At 41.5% G+C, this 18,059-nt stretch overlaps 1 protein-coding gene across 2 annotated transcripts in view; it reads right to left on the bottom strand.

Moving 5' to 3' along the window:
• Window positions 1–11,543, bottom strand: part of LOC147032935 (uncharacterized) — a 46,463-nt gene extending 34,920 nt beyond the window's left edge. For both annotated transcript variants that reach the window (XM_085870961.1, XM_085870962.1), the window contains exon 1: window positions 11,038–11,543. The gene's annotated coding sequence lies outside the window, so the exon portion shown is untranslated. The remainder of the gene's footprint in view (window positions 1–11,037) is intronic.
• Window positions 11,544–18,059: the final 6,516 nt, after the last annotated feature.

The following is an 18,059-nucleotide window of genomic DNA, read 5'->3' as shown; positions in this document are numbered from 1 at the left end:
CATTTATATATTTGGAAAACAGGTTATTTAATTTATTGTTGACTTTTTTAGAAACTCTATATTTTATCCTAAGTTCAGGTTTAATTTCAACATAATCCATTATTTTATTTATGCAATATCTTGTGTTGATATTTCCCTGAAAATCACATCCATGAATAATATATAACAACAATCCTTTGAACATTTCTCTAATACGTTCAGTTTCTTCCCTTGTAAGGAAAGGTGTGATATCACCCTCATACTTTACATTCATTTCTCTAATCAATCTTGTAAAGTTATTCATTTTTGGTGAAAATCTAAAAGAATTATTTTCCTTTTTCAATTTTTTATTATCATTAATTTGAAGATAATCACAGAATATACATTGTTTATAGGCTTTTGACTCTTTGTTTAATCCCACTCTATCACACGCAGGACAATTCTCAAATTTGTCATATGGAGAATCAGGGAAGTCGAGCATATCTATAAAGTATAACTTTGTGCAACTGAAAGTATAGATGAATTTCAGTTTAAGTATTAACTCATATTTAATATTACCATCGATATCTATATACTTTTTTTTTCATCACCAGCTTCAACTATAACATTTTTTATATTTAAGGTAATTTTAAAATGATCCTTAACTACTTTTGAACGAAATGTCATTTCACCTGATATATTAACATCCTTTATTTCATCAGGATTTACATCTTTAGGGTTGTTGAAAAAAATACAAATTTCTTCTTGCATATTACAGATGGCCTTATCTTTTCTTTCTAAAGCTTCATCCATAAGGTTTTTATTTTTTGATACTTTTTCTTGTTTCATGGCTTTTTCTAGTTTTGAATATATTACCAGAAGGAGAGGAGAAACTTTTGTTAGAGATACTTTAATTGATGTTCTTCCAGGTATACTAAAAGCCCTTCCACTGAAGGAAATTGAAGAACTCATATTATTTACCATAATTGTTTTTATCCAATAGTTGATATATTTATCTTTGTTCAATTTTACATCCTTGATATATTTCTCAGTATCTTTTACAAATGAAGAGATTGATTGAAACTTGTCTTTTGTGTCTTGAAACATTGTATTTATTAAGTGAAAAAAGTTGGAGGATAAAATGGTTTTAAGCACAGATTCACCCATTAATTAAGCGAAATTTTCATCAAGAAAATTTTAGTTTAAGCAAAGTTTTATTATATAAATATTGTGAATACAACATACTGCGATGATTGTAATCACGAATATAAACATTATAAAAAACACCTTCCAACCAACAAACACACATTTAATCCATTTCATCAAATATCTCCTCTTGAGTTGGAAAAAAAAACATTGTGATATCCGCTCAAAGGATGTTTTGAAGAGTAGTTATAACAATCACCTTCAATCACAAAAACACAAGAAAAATGAGTTTAGAGTGAAGGGAGACTATAATATTGAAAACACTGATGGGGCATTTAAAGGGCATATAAAAATAAGGATTTTTCAATTTGGAGAACCCGGTCCATCATCAATAGCTGAATCAATTGAAATAGTGAAACCTGATGTTGAAAAAGTTATTAAAAAGACATTAAAAGAAATGAAAACTTTAAAGTTTTATATGGGAGTGAAAATGAATATGAAAAGACAAGATGAAGAACAAACTCCTTATATGAGAACAGATCTTCATTCCATAACATCATTTCAAGATTTTTTGAATCGTGGGATTTATGAAGAACTATCAATACAAGAGGAGTATGTTGATAATACAGTGGTAGGAAGTGGATTTAATATTGAAAAAACCGTCTTTGTTGATATACACATTCTAAAATCAAACCCTCTTGAAGCTTCTTCTTATATTGAATTACCAAAAGAAATAAAACTGAAGAAGGCAGTTGTTAATATTAAGAACAATGATAATAAATGTTTTCTCTGGTCTGTTCTTGCTCACTTACATCCTCCAAATTGTAATTCAGAAAGAGTAAAACATTATATTAAATATGAGAATACCTTGGACATTAAAGATTTTAAATTCCCAATGCCACCAACATATTTCTAAATTTGAGAAAAAGAATAACCTTTCTATTAATGTATATGGATTAACGGATACAAACAAAGTTCAAATATTAAAAATTTCAAACAACTATAAAAATAAAGAAACACACATTGATCCTTGATATTTTAGTGTTGGAAACAATTCACATTATACATACATCAATAATTTATCAAGATTAATCTCTTCTCAGGTATTCAAAACAGCAAACAAAATATATCCTTGTAAGCGATGTCTTAATTCATTTCATACAAAAGAACGATTAGAACAACATTCAAAATATTGTAGTAATCACAAATCAGCTGTAATTACAATGCCTAAACCTGGTAAAAAGATTTCTTTTGAACATTATAATAAATCTATCATGCACCCATTTGTGATATACGCTGATTTTGTATGTATCCTTAAAAAGATAAATACTGCTTCTCCTAATCCAAAAGAATCATATACAAATAAATATCAAAAACATATTCCTTGTGGTTTCTGTTAATATATCAAATCATCTGTTGGAGAAAAGTATAATAAACTTGAACATTATAGTGGAAAAAAGCTTCACAAGAGTTTGTAAAACGATTAGAAAAGGATTGTATAAGACTAACTAAATTAATGAAAGAAACAAATGAACCGATGAAATTAACCGAAGAAGAAAAATTAGAATTTAGAAAGAACAATATATGCCATATTTGTGAGGAGGAAATTGAGGCGTCTAAAGTTAGGGATCATTGTCATCTTACTGGTAAATATAGAGGTCCCCCTCATTCGTGTTGTAATCTTAATTATAAATTTCCTTCTTTTATTCCAGTCTTTCTTCACAACAGCGCCAACTATGATACACATCTATTTATAAATGAACTTTCAAAAACACCAGGGAATATTTCTGCTACAAACACAAGTCAAAAGTATATTTCATTTACAAAAATGATATTCACAAAACCTTTAACTCATATTAGGTTTCTAGATTCTTACAAGTTTATGGGAAAACCACTAGCCGACCAAGCATCAAATCTAAGCTCCATGGGCTCTTTTCCAAATCTTAATTCATTCTTTCCAAAAGAGGAAATTCTAACTAAAGAGGAAATTCAGATTAAAGAAATAATTCAAAGTAAAGAGGAAATTCGAATTAATTAAGAAATTCGAACTAAAGATGAAATTCTAATTATAAAGAAAATTCAAACAATGAATGAAATTCTAACTCAAGAGGAAATTCTGATTAAAGATAAAATTCTGATTAAAGAGGGAATTCTAACTAGAGAGGAAATTCAAACAAGGAATGAAATTCAAAGTAAAGAGAAAATTCTTACAAGTAAGGGAATTTATCCTTATGATTATATGGATTCATTTATGAGATTTAAAGAAACACGACTTCCTTCAAAAGAAAGTTTCTATAATAACCTTTATGAAGAAGAGATAAGTGATAAAGAATATAAACAGGCACAAGAAATTTGGGAAATATTTAAGATAAAGAACCTTGGAGAATATCATGATTTGTATCTAAAAACAGATATTTTATTGTGAGCTGATGTGTTTGAAGCTTTTAGATCACTGTATTAATAAAAATTGTTATGGATTGGATCCTGCCCACTATTTCACAACTCCTGGTTTAGCTTGGAGTGCAATGTTAATGAAACAAATACACCCGTGCGAGAGTGAGGGTCATCTCTGCAAGAAAATATATAGCCTCCTGAAGGTAGGGCAGTTTTTGCAAACTTTGAAGTCACGTGACGCGAAAACGAAAGCGAAATTCGAAAATCCGTCCTGACCAAATTTAGATATTGTCCCATAGATTCATATGCCACAATCAAATTCAAGATTGCTTGAGAAATGTAGGAAGAGATAGATTTTGAAAATCGTCATTTGCGCATTTTTTGCCAACTTTGAAGTCACGTGACACGAAAACGAAAGCGAATATCGAAAATCCGGCCTGACCAAACTTAGACATTGTCGCATAGATTCATATGCCACAATCAACTTTAAGATTGCTTGAGAAATGTAGGAGGAGATAGATTTTGAAAATCGTCATTTTCGCATTTTTTGCCAACTTTGAAGTCACGTGACACGAAAACGAAAGCGAATATCGAAAATCCGGCCTGACAAAATTTAGATATTATCCCATAGATTCATATGCCACAATCAAATTCAAGATCGCTTGAGAAATGGCAGAGGAGATAGAATTTGAAAATAGAAAAAAAATAAAGCCTGGTGTTGGCGCAGTGGTTAGGGCAGCGGCTTGGGATCCAAAAGGTCCTGAGTTCAAGCCCCGCTGGGCCACTGAATTAATACACCAGGGGGTTGACTCAGCCTGTCATCCTTCCGAGGTCGGCGAAATGAGTACCAGTACACTGGGCCGGTGTATACCCCGGTTAAAATAGGTGTACCATATCCCTGTGTCGTAAGAGGCTACCAGGGTTGCGTCAGGAAGGGCATCCGGCGTAAAAGATGTACCAAATCACTATGCGGATCATACAGATGATCCGCTGTGGCGACCCCTATCGGGAGCAGCCGAAAGAAGAAGAAGAAGATAGAATTTGAAAATAGTCATTTTTGCAACTTCAAAGGCCTCGTGACCTTGACCTTCGGTGACCTTGAAAGTCATACCATCGTGTACGTCTCATCGACCTCTATCAGGATCACTAATGACCAGATCTCCCGCTTCAACTTCATTGTGATCGGACGGACAGACGGACGGACGGACCGTCACCTCTCCTCTCAACACCAATATTATTAGGTCATGCTCAAAGAGATGACCTAAAATGACAAAAAAAAAGATATAGATTTAATCAGTGATGTAGATATGCTTTTGATGATTGAGAAGTCCAAGACAGGTGGAATATCACAAGTATGTTCAAAAAGATATGCTAAAGCAAATAATAAATATCTTCCAAATTATGATAGTGAAAAAGATAGTAATTATTTGATGTATTTTGATGCTAATAAATTGTATGGATGGGGAATGTCTCAATGTCTGCCTTATGGTAAATTAGAGTGGGTGGAAGAAAAGGATTATGAAAAGGCTTTGATGAATATTGTAATTTCTTCTCAAGAGGAATTAGCCTGGTGTTGGCTTAGTGGTTAGGGTGGCGGCTTGGGATCCCAGGGTCCTGAGTTCAAGCCCCGTTGGCTGCTGAATTAACACCAGGGGGTTGACTCAGCCTGTCATCCATCTGAGGTTGGTGAAATGAGTACCAGTGTACTGGTCCCGGTGTATGCCCCGGTTAGAATAGGTGTACCATATCCCTGTGTGTCGTAAGAGGCGACCAGGGTTGGCGTCAGGAAGGGCATCCGGCCATAAAACATTGCCTCAAGAAAAAAGCCTAACCCCTGCACAGCAGGGAAAAATGGCTGTAAAAACAGTCATTTTATATATCTTCTCAAGAGGAATTGAATGAGCAAGAAGAAGGTTATTATTTTGAATTTGATTTGAGGTACCCGAGTGATCTTCATAATAAGCATAAATACCTTCCTTTTGCATGTGAGAAAGAAACCCCAAAGAAAGAATGGTTAAGTGATTATCATAAAAGTTTTAATGTTAAAGGCAAATCAACAGAAAAGTTATTAACAACATTCTATGATAAAGAGGGATATGCTTTGCATCAGAGAAGCTTGAAACAGCTTTTGAGAGAAGGATTGAGAGTAGCTAAAATTCATAGTTTTAAAATTTAAACAAAGTCCTTGGATGAAAAAGTATATTAAATTCAATACAGATATGAGAACAAATACAAAAGTAAAATTTGAAGGGAATTCTATAAATTGATGAATTATGCTGTCTTTGGAAAGACAATGGAGAATGTGAGAAACAGGCAAAACATTAGATTTGCAACATCTTGGAAAGAAGCTTCGAGATTGATAAATAAACCAAATTTTAAGAGAGAAGAGGTTTTTTCAGAGAACTTTTCTGCTATTCATATGGAAAAGGAAAGTATTGTAATAGATAAACCAATTTATATTGGAACAGCAGTTCTTGATTTATCAAATATATTGCTGTATGATAATTTGTATAATGGCTTAAAGAAAGAGTATGGTGAAAATGTTTCATTGTTGTATATGGACACTGATAATAGTTTTATCCAAGATATAAAAACTGATGATGTTTATAAAGATATGAAGAAAAATATTGGAGTACATGATACAAGTAATTTTAGTAAGAAGAGCGAGTTATTTTCAATAAAGAATGAAAAGGTTATTGGTAAGTTTAAGGATGAGTTTGGTGGAAAAGTAATGAGTGAGTTTATTGGATTGAGAGCAAAGGCATATGCTTATAAGTATGGTGATCAGAATGATAAGAGCTTAAAGGGAATAAAGAAATACGTAATAAAGAAATCAATAACTTTTAGAAATTATTATAATTGTTTGATGAATAAGAAAGAAGAATATAGAAAAATTAATACAATAAGAAGTTATAAACATAACATATATCGTGAAGAAGTAAATAAAAAGGCATTAGGAGCCTTTGATGAAAAGAGATTTATTTTAGATAATGGAATAGATTGTGTTCCATATGGATATTGTATGATAGAGTGTATAGAATAGATTGTTTTAACGATGGGAAGATGGGTTAGGGTTTTTAACGACTACCGCCATGTTTTTTCACAATATATAAATGGTCAAACCAAGTATAAATCAAACTAAAGAGTAGAGAAAATCTCAGTCTTGGTATATAAATAGAAAACATAATGAATGTGAAAAATATCAAATAAGTCTTATTGAAAAAAATAACTAAAACAAAGGTAAATAAAACAAATAAGCGAATCGATTTAAAAATGAGTAAGAGGATGTAAAGAAAAAAATAAATATCCTTGAATGGACTGAAAACTTTGATGGTTATCAATTGAACAATGGAAAAACAATTTACTACAATCTCAAAATGATATGTGGCTCAGGAGGTGGTCAAACAAGAGCATTTAGAGAAGATTTTCATTTCGTAATGGCACAAAAGGGGAATCTTAAAAAAACAAAGATTCAAATGTTTCATTTTTAAATATTTTAGATGGGGATTATTGTGCAAAGAAAATTACACTATTGAAGGAATTTGAGCATGAACAAATCTTTATAGGTTCAATGAGTGAGCTAAACAATATGCATTGGTTATTTGAAAAAGAGTGTCCCGAGGCTTTCATGTTTCAGATATTTCTTTAGAATCACCTTTAACAAATCACGTGACCACTTTACTACTTGAACAAATCTTTATCTTATTGCATTGGTTATTTGAAAAGTGCCCTAAGGTTAAAAGGGGAGACAAATAAATATACCTTGGGATAAAAAGGGGGTTTATTTTTAGGGAAAAAAATATGAATCGCTGAAAATCCCCCATTCATTTACATGGGGAAAAGCGAGCCAGAATCAGTATATTCACCCTACTGACATGTATATACAGTAAATGTGTATAGGATGTGTATATACAGTAAATGCGTATAGGATATGTATATACAGTAGATGTGCATAGGACGTGTATATACAATAAATGTGTATAGGACATGTATATACAGAAGATGTGTATATACAGTAAATGTGTATAGGATGTGTATATACAGTCAATGTGTGTATACAGCAGATGTGAAGAGGATGTGTATATACAGTAAATGCGTATAGGATGTGTATATACAGTAAATGTGTATAGGATGTGTATATACAGTCAATGTGTGTATACAGCAGATGTGAAGAGGATGTGTATATACAGTAAATGCGTATAGGATGTGTATATACAGTAAATGTGTATAGGATGTGTATATCGAGAAAATGTGTATAGGATGTGTATATCCAGTAAATGTGTATAGGATGTGTGAAGGATGTGTATATCCAGTAAATGTGTATAGGATGTGTATGTACAGTGTATGTGCAGGTAAAGTAAATGTGTATAGGATGTGTATGTGCAGTAAATGTGTATAGGATGTGTATGTCCAGTGGATGTGTAGGTACAGTAAATGTGTATAGGATGTGTATGTACAGTGGATGTGTAGGTACAGTAAATGTGTGTAAGATGTGTATGTACAGTGGATTGTAGGTACAGTATATATGTATAGGATGTGTATGTACAGTGGATGTGTAGGTACAGTAAATGTGTATGTACAGTGGATGTGTAGGTACAGTAAATGTGTATAGGATGTGTATGTCCAGTGGATGTGTAGGTACAGTAAATGTGTATAGGATGTGCATGTACAGTGGATGTGTAGGTACAATAAATGTGTATAGGATGTGTATGTACAGTGGATGTGTAGGTTCAGTAAATGTGTGTAAGATGTGTATGTACAGTGGATTGTAGGTACAGTATATATGTATAGGATGTGTATGTACAGTGGATGTGTAGGTACAGTAAATGTGTATGTACAGTGGATGTGTAGGTTCAGTAAATGTGTATTGGATGTGTATGTACAGTGGATGTGTAGGTACAGTAAATGTGCAGAGGATGTGTATGTACAGTGGATGTGTAGGGAGAGTAAATGTGTGTAGGATGTGTATGTACAGTGGATGTGCATGGGATACGTTGAGTTGAGTTATTTGAGAGTTGAGTAGAGTTGTTCGGGATGGAGGGGTCAAGTTGCTTAGGATGGAGGGCTCGAGGTGTTTGGGATGGAGGGCTCGAGGTGTTCGAGATGGAGGTCTCGAGGTGTTCGGGATGGAGGGCTCGAGGTGTTCGGGATGGAGGGCTCGAGGTGTTCGGGATGGAGGGCTCGAGGTGTTCGGGATGGAGGGCTCGAGGTGTTCGGGATGGAGGGCTCGAGGTGCTCGGGATGGAGGGCTCGAGGTGCTCGGGATGGAGGGCTCGAGGTGCTCGGGATGGAGGGCTCGAGGTGATCGGGATGGAGGGGTCCAGGTGATCGGGATGGAGGGGTCCAGGTGATCGGGATGGAGGGGTCCAGGTGATCGGGATGGAGGGGTCCAGGTGATCGGGATGGAGGGGTCCAGGTGATCGGGATGGAGGGGTCCAGGTGATCGGGATGGAGGGGTCCAGGTGATCGGGATGGAGGGGTCCAGGTGATCGGGATGGAGGGGTCCAGGTGATCGGGATGGAGGGGTCCAGGTGATCGGGATGGAGGGGTCCAGGTGATCGGGATGGAGGGGTCCAGGTGATCGGGATGGAGGGGTCGAGGTGCAAGGGATGGAGGGGTCCAGGTGCAAGGGATGGAGGGGTCCAGGTGCAAGGGATGGAGGGGTCGAGGTGCAAGGGATGGAGGGGTCCAGGTGCAAGGGATGGAGGGGTCCAGGTGCTCGGGATTGGAGGGGTCGAGGTGCTCGGGATTGGAGGGGTCGAGGTGTCCGGGATGGAGGGGTCGAGGTGTCCGGGATGGAGGGGTCGAGGTGTCCGGGATGGAGGGGTCGAGGTGTCCGGGATGGAGGGGTCGAGGTGTCCGGGATGGAGGGGTCGAGGTGTCCGGGATGGAGGGGTCGAGGTGTCCGGGATGGAGGGCTCGAGGTGTTCGGGATGGAGGGCTCGAGGTGTTCGGGATGGAGGGCTCGAGGTGTTCGGGATGGAGGGCTCGAGGTGTTCGGGATGGAGGGCTCGAGGTGCTCGGGTTGGAGGGCTCGAGGTGCTCGGGATGGAGGGCTCGAGGTGCTCGGGATGGAGGGCTCGAGGTGATCGGGATGGAGGGGTCCAGGTGATCGGGATGGAGGGGTCCAGGTGATCGGGATGGAGGGGTCCAGGTGATCGGGATGGAGGGGTCCAGGTGATCGGGATGGAGGGGTCCAGGTGATCGGGATGGAGGGGTCCAGGTGATCGGGATGGAGGGGTCCAGGTGATCGGGATGGAGGGGTCCAGGTGATCGGGATGGAGGGGTCCAGGTGATCGGGATGGAGGGGTCCAGGTGATCGGGATGGAGGGGTCGAGGTGCAAGGGATGGAGGGGTCGAGGTGCAAGGGATGGAGGGGTCCAGGTGCAAGGGATGGAGGGGTCCAGGTGCAAGGGATGGAGGGGTCCAGGTGCAAGGGATGGAGGGGTCGAGGTGCAAGGGATGGAGGGGTCCAGGTGCAAGGGATGGAGGGGTCCAGGTGCTCGGGATTGGAGGGGTCGAGGTGCCCGGGATGGAGGGGTCGAGGTGTCCGGGATGGAGGGGTCGAGGTGTCCGGGATGGAGGGGTCGAGGTGTCCGGGATGGAGGGGTCGAGGTGTCTGGGATGGAGGGGTCGAGGTGTCCGGGATGGAGGGGTCGAGGTGCTCGCTATGGAGGGGTCGAGGTGCTCGCGATGGAGGGGTCGAGGTGCTCGCGATGGAGGGATCGAGGTGCTCGCGATGGAGGGGTCGAGGTGTCCGGGATGGAGGGGGTCGAGGTGCTCGGGATGGAGGGGGTCGAGGTGCTCGGGATGGAGGGGGTCGAGGTGCTCGGGATGGAGGGGGTCGAGGTGCTCGGGATGGAGGGGGTCGAGGTGTCCGGGATGGAGGGGTCGAGGTGTCCGGGATGGAGGGGTCGAGGTGCTCGGGATGGAGGGGTCGAGGTGTTCGGGATGGAGGGGTCGAGGTGTTCGGGATGGAGGGGTCGAGGTGTTCGGGATGGAGGGGGTCGAGGTGCTCGGGATGGAGGGGGTCGAGGTGCTCGGGATGGAGGGGGTCGAGGTGCTCGGGATGGAGGGGGTCGAGGTGCTCGGGATGGAGGGCTCGAGGTGTTCGGGATGGAGGGGGTCGCGGTGTCCGGCATGAAGGCGCCGGGATGTCCGGGATGCAGGGGCCGAGGTGTCCGGGATGGAGGGGTCGAGGTGCTCGCGATGGAGGGGTCGAGGTGCTCGCGATGGAGGGGTCGAGGTGCTCGGGATGGAGGGGTCGAGGTGCTCGGGATGGAGGGGTCGAGGTGCTCGGGATGGAGGGTCGAGTTGCTCGGGATGGAGGGGTCGAGTTGCTCGGGATGGAGGGATCGAGGTGCTCGGGATGGAGGGTGGGGAAGGTGTATAAAATGAATGAACTGAAAGGTTTGTGTAATCCAAATCAGTGACGTTATCTCTAAACACATCGTTCGCGAATAGGAAGTAACAACATCACAAATTTTTGTTGCTCTTCCAACTGTACGGCTGGATTCGGTGTCAGAATTCCCGATTTACCGGCAATTCCCGAAGTCCCGGAACTGAAGGTCAGGCCCTGGGATGAAGGTGCATATCCAGGAACCGCCGTTCTCGTGTCCCCTCTCTCCTAATCTCGTTATCACGTGGAGGACAGCCGCCATCATCTTGCCACGTAATGTCGTGATCAAAACTCGCCGTTCACGACCAGCTGGATGAAGTATAAAGATCGCACCCGTGTCCGAAGGGATCGGTGCAGTTTGTCATTTTTAATGTGAAATAAACAAAGGTTCGAAACGAACGACCAACAATGTGTTCGACAGGTTCTTCTTCTTCTTCTTCTTCTTTTTCTTCTTCCTCTCTTTCTGACTCTTCTTCTTCCATGTTTCTGCTTCTTCTTCCTCTTTTTCTTCATTTTCTTTTTCTTCTTCTTCTTCTCAATTCTGCCGAACGGATGGACGGACATTACAAATATTGAAGCGGTTCACCGATTAAAAATGGAGCAGCGTTTAGAAACTCGACACAAACCACACAGCAGGAGCGTGGTGTTGTTGTTGTTCTTGTTGTTGTTCGTTTTTGGTGGTTTGTTGTTGTTTAACGTCCCTGACATCCTTAAAGATGACAGATCATGGAGACACTATATGTACCGAATCGCTGCAGACGAAATAATAGGCTAAATATCAACAAGCCAGTCAGCGGCCATGGGTCGCCGAGCATCCAATGACCTTTGACCCCTGATCTGAGTTAATCTAGTACGAAGTACTTACGAAATTACAATTGAATCGGTTAACCCGTTGAAGGAGCAAGGGGGCTTTGAATGGTCATTTTGCCGGAACAATGCACTCATTGACCTTTGACCCCTGACTTCGCCGAGATAGGTCAATATGTCCTGAAGCAAAGTTGTCGTACCCATTGAGTACTCTGTACCTATGAACTTTCATTCGTATCGGTTAACCCGTGTAGGAGCAAGGGGGATTTGAATGGTTATTTTGCCCGAAAAATGCACTCATTGACCTTTGACCCCTGACCTAGCCGAGAGAGGTCAATATGTCCTGAGTCAAAGTTGTAGTACTCATTGCGTACTATGAACCTGCAAAGTTTCATTTGGATCGATGCACTCACCTGGTCGCTCGGGGGCCTTCAGTTTTCTGGCATACCCCATTTGTAGGGGGCGCTGCGGGTTAACTATTCCATATATCACAAAAATCGGAATATATTTGGTAGAGCATCACCTGTAGATGATGCATGCCAAATTTCATAAGCCTATGTGGGATAATGGCTTTCGGAAGATTTTGTGTGAACGGTACCGATTTTGAAGGTTTTTCGGCTGTTGCTAGGGAACCAAAGCGTCCCTAGCAACCATCACAATTTCCAAAGCACTAGGTCATACGATGTACCTACCAACCCTGTTTGGTCAAAATCCGCCCACGTTTACTACCAATTATGCTGATGACAAACGAACAAACATCCAAACAAACAGACAGAATTACTGACAATAAGGGTCACCTATTTCGGCGACCCAACAATAAGGGTCACCTATTTCGGCGACCCAATAAATAGATAACCAAAGTATCCAGATAGAGCGAGGTAATCGCACTTTGATTGCGGTACAGTACAATGCAGTACATCACAATGCAGTGCAGTGCTCCACAATTAAACAGATAATTATTGATGTGTTTCTGGAACGTGAATGGCTATACAATGACCGAGTCTTGGTGCATGACAACCAATGCGAAAAGGTGAAAGTCCAAACCTTGGATAACCCAGCCACAAACGATTTATGAGACCTTCTGTTTCCACTTTGAGTAAGGATGCGCATGTACCCCTGATTGAGAAAAAGGTAAAGAACTCACGAAACCCGGAATGGTAGCATAACATATAGATCTGGTAAGAAAAGGAGAAGGGAACAACACTTGAGTGGTATTGTGATCGGCGTTTGTTCTCAGACATGATTAGCTAAAGGGATTCTAATTTATTTATTTCCCTCCAGAGGTTTTCAATGAAATGCATCCATCTACGTGGAAAAAAATGGCAGAAACACAAGGAGGATGTGTCTCTCGGAAAAAAGTAATAATTTAATGATGCACAAAAGGGGGGCATTACCCAGATGTAGGCTGTGAGCAGTCGGCTGGCCGCGTTGACGGTGACCACTGGAACACCTCCCTTTCGCCCGAATCTTGCACGGTCAGATATGCGAGACTTAGGATGAGAAAATTTTACCATAGTTATTCCCAAATAGCTCAGCCCATCCACCCAGCAGGGCCACACCAGACTTTGCTCCGATTACAAACATGTAGTACAGGTGGTTCGAAAGTTAACTGACTATACAACCAAAAGCTGTGGTTAAGGCCCTCAAACTACACATGTAACACAACCCTCCTCCCCCAAATACGTGTAACACAGCCCCCTCCTCTGGACCTTGGACTCCCGACAAGATCCCCCTTGTCCAAGTCTTAACACTTAAACATTCATACTCTAATTATCTTAGCCATTAAATTAGAGATTACTATGACGGCCGTATCTCGCCTCATCGAAACACAGTAAATACATTCTCAAAACTCGTGAAAGTCAATAAACACAGTAGGTATTCAAAATTTAGTCTTCAAAACAATCATATCCCCTCCCCCTCCGAGGTCTTCTTTCAGATGTTTTTAGGTGGAGAAGAGAAAAATGGTACAAAAACAGTCCTACCTTAATGACAACTTTAACCACAATTCCAATTCCTAAATTCTAAACTGACCATATTGTCCAGTGGATGCCACCTTCTCTGGGTAAGTTGAGCAGAGCCCATAACCAAATTTTAATTGCACATAACCAATTACATGGGATTCATGCCTTCCAGAGCACAAATAGAGGTGCAAGTGACTGAGTGGAACATTTCACATTTAACATATAAACACACTTTTATTCTTCTATGCAAAGCCCTGGCATTAATTTATCTCAGTGGTGATCAACTCATTCATTGGCAGCCGAAAACATTTTAATGAGGTGCGATGTGACAGTATATGGTGCCGGTCGGGCAAAAGAACGTCCCAACTCGAGGGAAATTACAAGCTCCTCTTCTATCCCTCCTCCCAGCACCAACACAGTTCCCTTGTTGTGTCCTTGCTGGAGGGGGTCACCAAAATGGCCTTCCAAGGCCTTCACATAATCGCCAATTGTCTTTCTGCCTCCTGGCTGATCGAATCTGTAGAGTCACCATTTCCAGTTACATGCTTGAACAAGGAGAGGTGAGGCATGGCAGGGCTCCACATCCCATGCTCTCCCCAAGATCCCGATCCTCCTGCACACATCCACAACTTCCCCACCAACAATTCCAATAAAACAGTACTCTCTCCTCGGCTGCCAATCCTTAGCTAAACCTGCCATACAGTGCAACACTTGTGTTCCTACGATGGCATGGCCTGCACTCACACAAATATAAAACATAAGAGAAGTTGCTGCTTTTCATTTTTGATGTTCACATTTATACCTTCTCCACTCAGTCGAACATGCTGGCTCACATGACTGCTTCCAGTCCCTTTCCCAAACCAATTCCCAACTCACCTGCATTCATCTCAAGTAAAGTCTGGTGAGTCATGACAGTGGGAAGAGGTTTTGATTTTTATCCACTCCAAATCTTCACTGGGGAGGTTATTCAATATCAACAGCACCTATTATGGAGCTAGTCTTTCTTCTTATACCTGCCAAGTCAACGCAGAACCCTTTTACCCAAGCCAATACTTTGTCCAATCACAAAGAAATATCTATGGAAGGTTTGCAGGCCCACCTGGGCCTTGTCCAACTTTGCTTCCAATTTAGCAACACAGTTTTCCACAGATGCTCCAATCCAATCTTCTGGTAAGAGCCACAAGCACCTGTTCATGGTGGCACGCATCCATAGACCCAGCCGAGCATGGTGGTTCATCGAGCCAAATCTCAAGTCAATTCTCAAGTCACTGAAGTATTACTTCAACTTGTGTCAAGCCCCACATTTGCTTATAAACTTTGGAGTGCAACCTATCAAGGAATTAAGACACAGGGCTTCATCTATTGCAATGTATGTTTTGAAAAGCTGTTTAACTCAAGTTTTTTTTTTTTCTTTGTCAACTTCATGCAGTGGAAAGTTTTTTTGCTTTATTTCCAGCAAAATTTTTTTTATGTTAAATTTACTTCTCATATCTAGTGTACCTACTCGAACATATTGACATTTGTGAGCCCGGTGAGGACTTTGTGAACCTCCCGGGAGAATAAAGCACAGACACATAAGACTAAAATTAGTTATACCATCGTGTTTTGTTCAGCAATTAGGTTATATCATGTACATGGGGATAGATGTGCATTGCAAATGTGTTAGAATAACTTTACATTCTTTCATCATCTTTACCTTTCACACCTCGCACCATTTTGCGTCAAATGCACTCCAACTCGCACCTCAACATGCCCTTTCCTTGAGCGGAGAAATGAAGGCGAGTCTAGCGCAATTGGCTCAAGTAAGGGAGGGGACACTGGAGCTTCATGCCAATTCCCCCCAGACGGAAGTCATCCATCATAGTTGACAAGTGGGTGTGGGCTTCCAAGCCCCTCTCCTTTCCCAAGAAAGGGACCACTATGGGGAGCAGTTCTGCCAATCAGGCACTGTTGTTGGGTTGGGAGACGAGACCCTGCCAATCACCATCTTGGAATGTCCGTCCGCCCCCACAGACTCGACGCCAAAGGGGAGCCACGAGACCAAGGAAAAGGGGCAGGGGGAGGAGTATAAAAAAGGGAAATACACCGAGTTCAAAGAGAGAAGCGAATGAGAGATGCCAATGGACTGAGCCAAAGAGAGATGTAAATGGACCAAGCTTAAGAGAGTTGTGAATGGGAAATCTGAATAAATAGAACTTGAGACTGCTTCGCCCTCCATTCTCTCTCCATGCCTATTGCACACCACATTGACTTTTCTCCGACAGTTCTTCTTCACATTCTTCATTTTCCAACTTTCTTTTCTTGACGTTCTTCCCACCTTACTGACTCCTCCCATTTCCTTATTTTCAGACAGTTCACTGCTTTTTCACAAGACACACATCTCACAACCAGCATGCCTTCCTGCCTTCCCTCGTATTTCGGTACCACACAGACAATCACATTCGACCAGTGATCATCCAGTGACCCCCATATGACCAGGGCGCTGTTGGAGCAGAGGAAGCTGACCAAGAGGAAATGCAAGGGAGGCAAGCCCGAACCGCCGAGTCATGGGTGACTGCAGCCTCAAAGTTCATCGGGGTGCATAGAAAGACCCCACACTTCATCTCTCACTCTAGATATCTCAATCCCTCTTTCCTCACTCTCTTTTCTTCCTTCAGATGTTTGGATACATTTAATGTAAAGGTGTCAAGTTATTGTTATAAGGTATCCCAGGGTAGGAATTATTGCATAGGGGACAAGGTAAATTAACTGTATTTCTCAGTAACCAGTATCCATCCATCCATCGGGACCATACTCTGTGCAGAGTGTTGGTACTGCTTAAGCATTCTCCTTGGTTATTGGACATAATCCTGGATTGGTCGCCACTCCGACACAGTATACCAACAAGCTGGCAATCATTTTATCGACCTCAGAAGGATGACAGGCATAGTCAACCCCACCTGGTATTAATTCAACAGCCAAGTGGGATTTGAACTCAGGATCCTCAGATCCCAAGCTCACCACCCTAACCATTAAGCCAACACCAAGCATATAGTAACCAGTATGCATGCTTGTAAATTTATTCATATTGCTTGCGTTGCCCCACCCCAATTTTTCCCACCATTTCCATTGAATTTCCCAAACACTCACTATTATTCCCACCAATTTCCTCTATGTAAATAAAGTGCATGGAAGTTTTTATACCGTGTCTTGACCTATCCTCCTTGTATTGGGTTTGGTCTGAGATCATGCTCCTGAAGATAATTAGGTCAAGTAACCAATAAGCCTGTTAGATAAAACAGTGCGATGAGTAGCATTGGTTTGCTCAGCCAACTAATAGTCATTACGCGGTCACGAGTACAGTTCGTCATCTGCTTCATTCATCTCACAGGTTCGGTAAACCGACTCTGGGTGCGAATATCCAGCCAGAGGTGAGTGCTGTGGATGGCGCCTGTGTTCATTTTATAGATGCGTTGGGTTTCAGAGTTATTTGAACCACAACAGTCACAGTGGTGAGGAGTGAGATTTTTTTAACTCTCCCACGACGGTTGTAATATGTGCATGAGACTAGTCAGTAACCTCACCTTATGTTTAAATGATTTACACGTAGAACAAAAGCATTCAAAGTGGAATAGGAAAGGAGAATTTAATAATTTACTTGTATATTTTTTATGTATGTTAACATGAAATGGTAGCCTGGTGTCAGCTTAGTGGTTATGGTGGTGGCTTGGGAACCTAAGGCCCTGAGTTCAAGCCCCGTTTTCCACTGAATTAACATCAGGGAGTTCACTCAGCCTGTCATCCTTCTGAAGTTGGTGAAATGAGCACCAGTATACTGGGAATAGGGCACTGCATCAGTGGCAGAGCTGTGCCCTTAACCAATGATGCAACCAGCAGCCAAAAAGGCAGCACATTATTGGGAACATGAAATGTATAATCAGAAAGGAGGGGGGATGCTGGGAAAAATGAAACAGAAAACTTATTGACTTCAGTTTTTGTATTGCAATATAAACTGTACTTTTTATGTTTTCCTTAAAAAAAGATGTCATGATATAATTTACAAATATTGGCAAAGTTTAAATAATGCAAGTCAAATGACATTTAGGTCATCACAAAATTATTTTATCCGGTCAGGATGGGATATGGGGTTACTGATCAGGGGCCAAGTTTCCCCGATTTGACATGAACTAGTGCATGCCGTACGTGCATGGCCTGCCAAGCGAGCAGTTCGTTCTTCATCCGTTTCAGCTGCACGACGCCTTGTCACGCGAGTAGCGTCACGTGTCCAGCGAGCAGCTCGTGCTTCGTTAGATTCCATTGCGCGTGCACGACGCGCAGCTTCGTTCCTTCGCTCTCGTAAACTACGACTGGATTGGGGCATTGTTTCAATTAGATCGGACCAACCGTATCATAAA

This window comes from Eptatretus burgeri, chromosome 2, assembly GCF_056783735.1.
Source record: "Eptatretus burgeri isolate ZD-2024b chromosome 2, Ebu_testis_v1, whole genome shotgun sequence".
NCBI lineage: Eukaryota > Metazoa > Chordata > Myxini > Myxiniformes > Myxinidae > Eptatretus > Eptatretus burgeri.
Note: the sequence above shows the minus strand (reverse complement) of the source record. Positions and strands in the feature narration are given on the sequence as shown.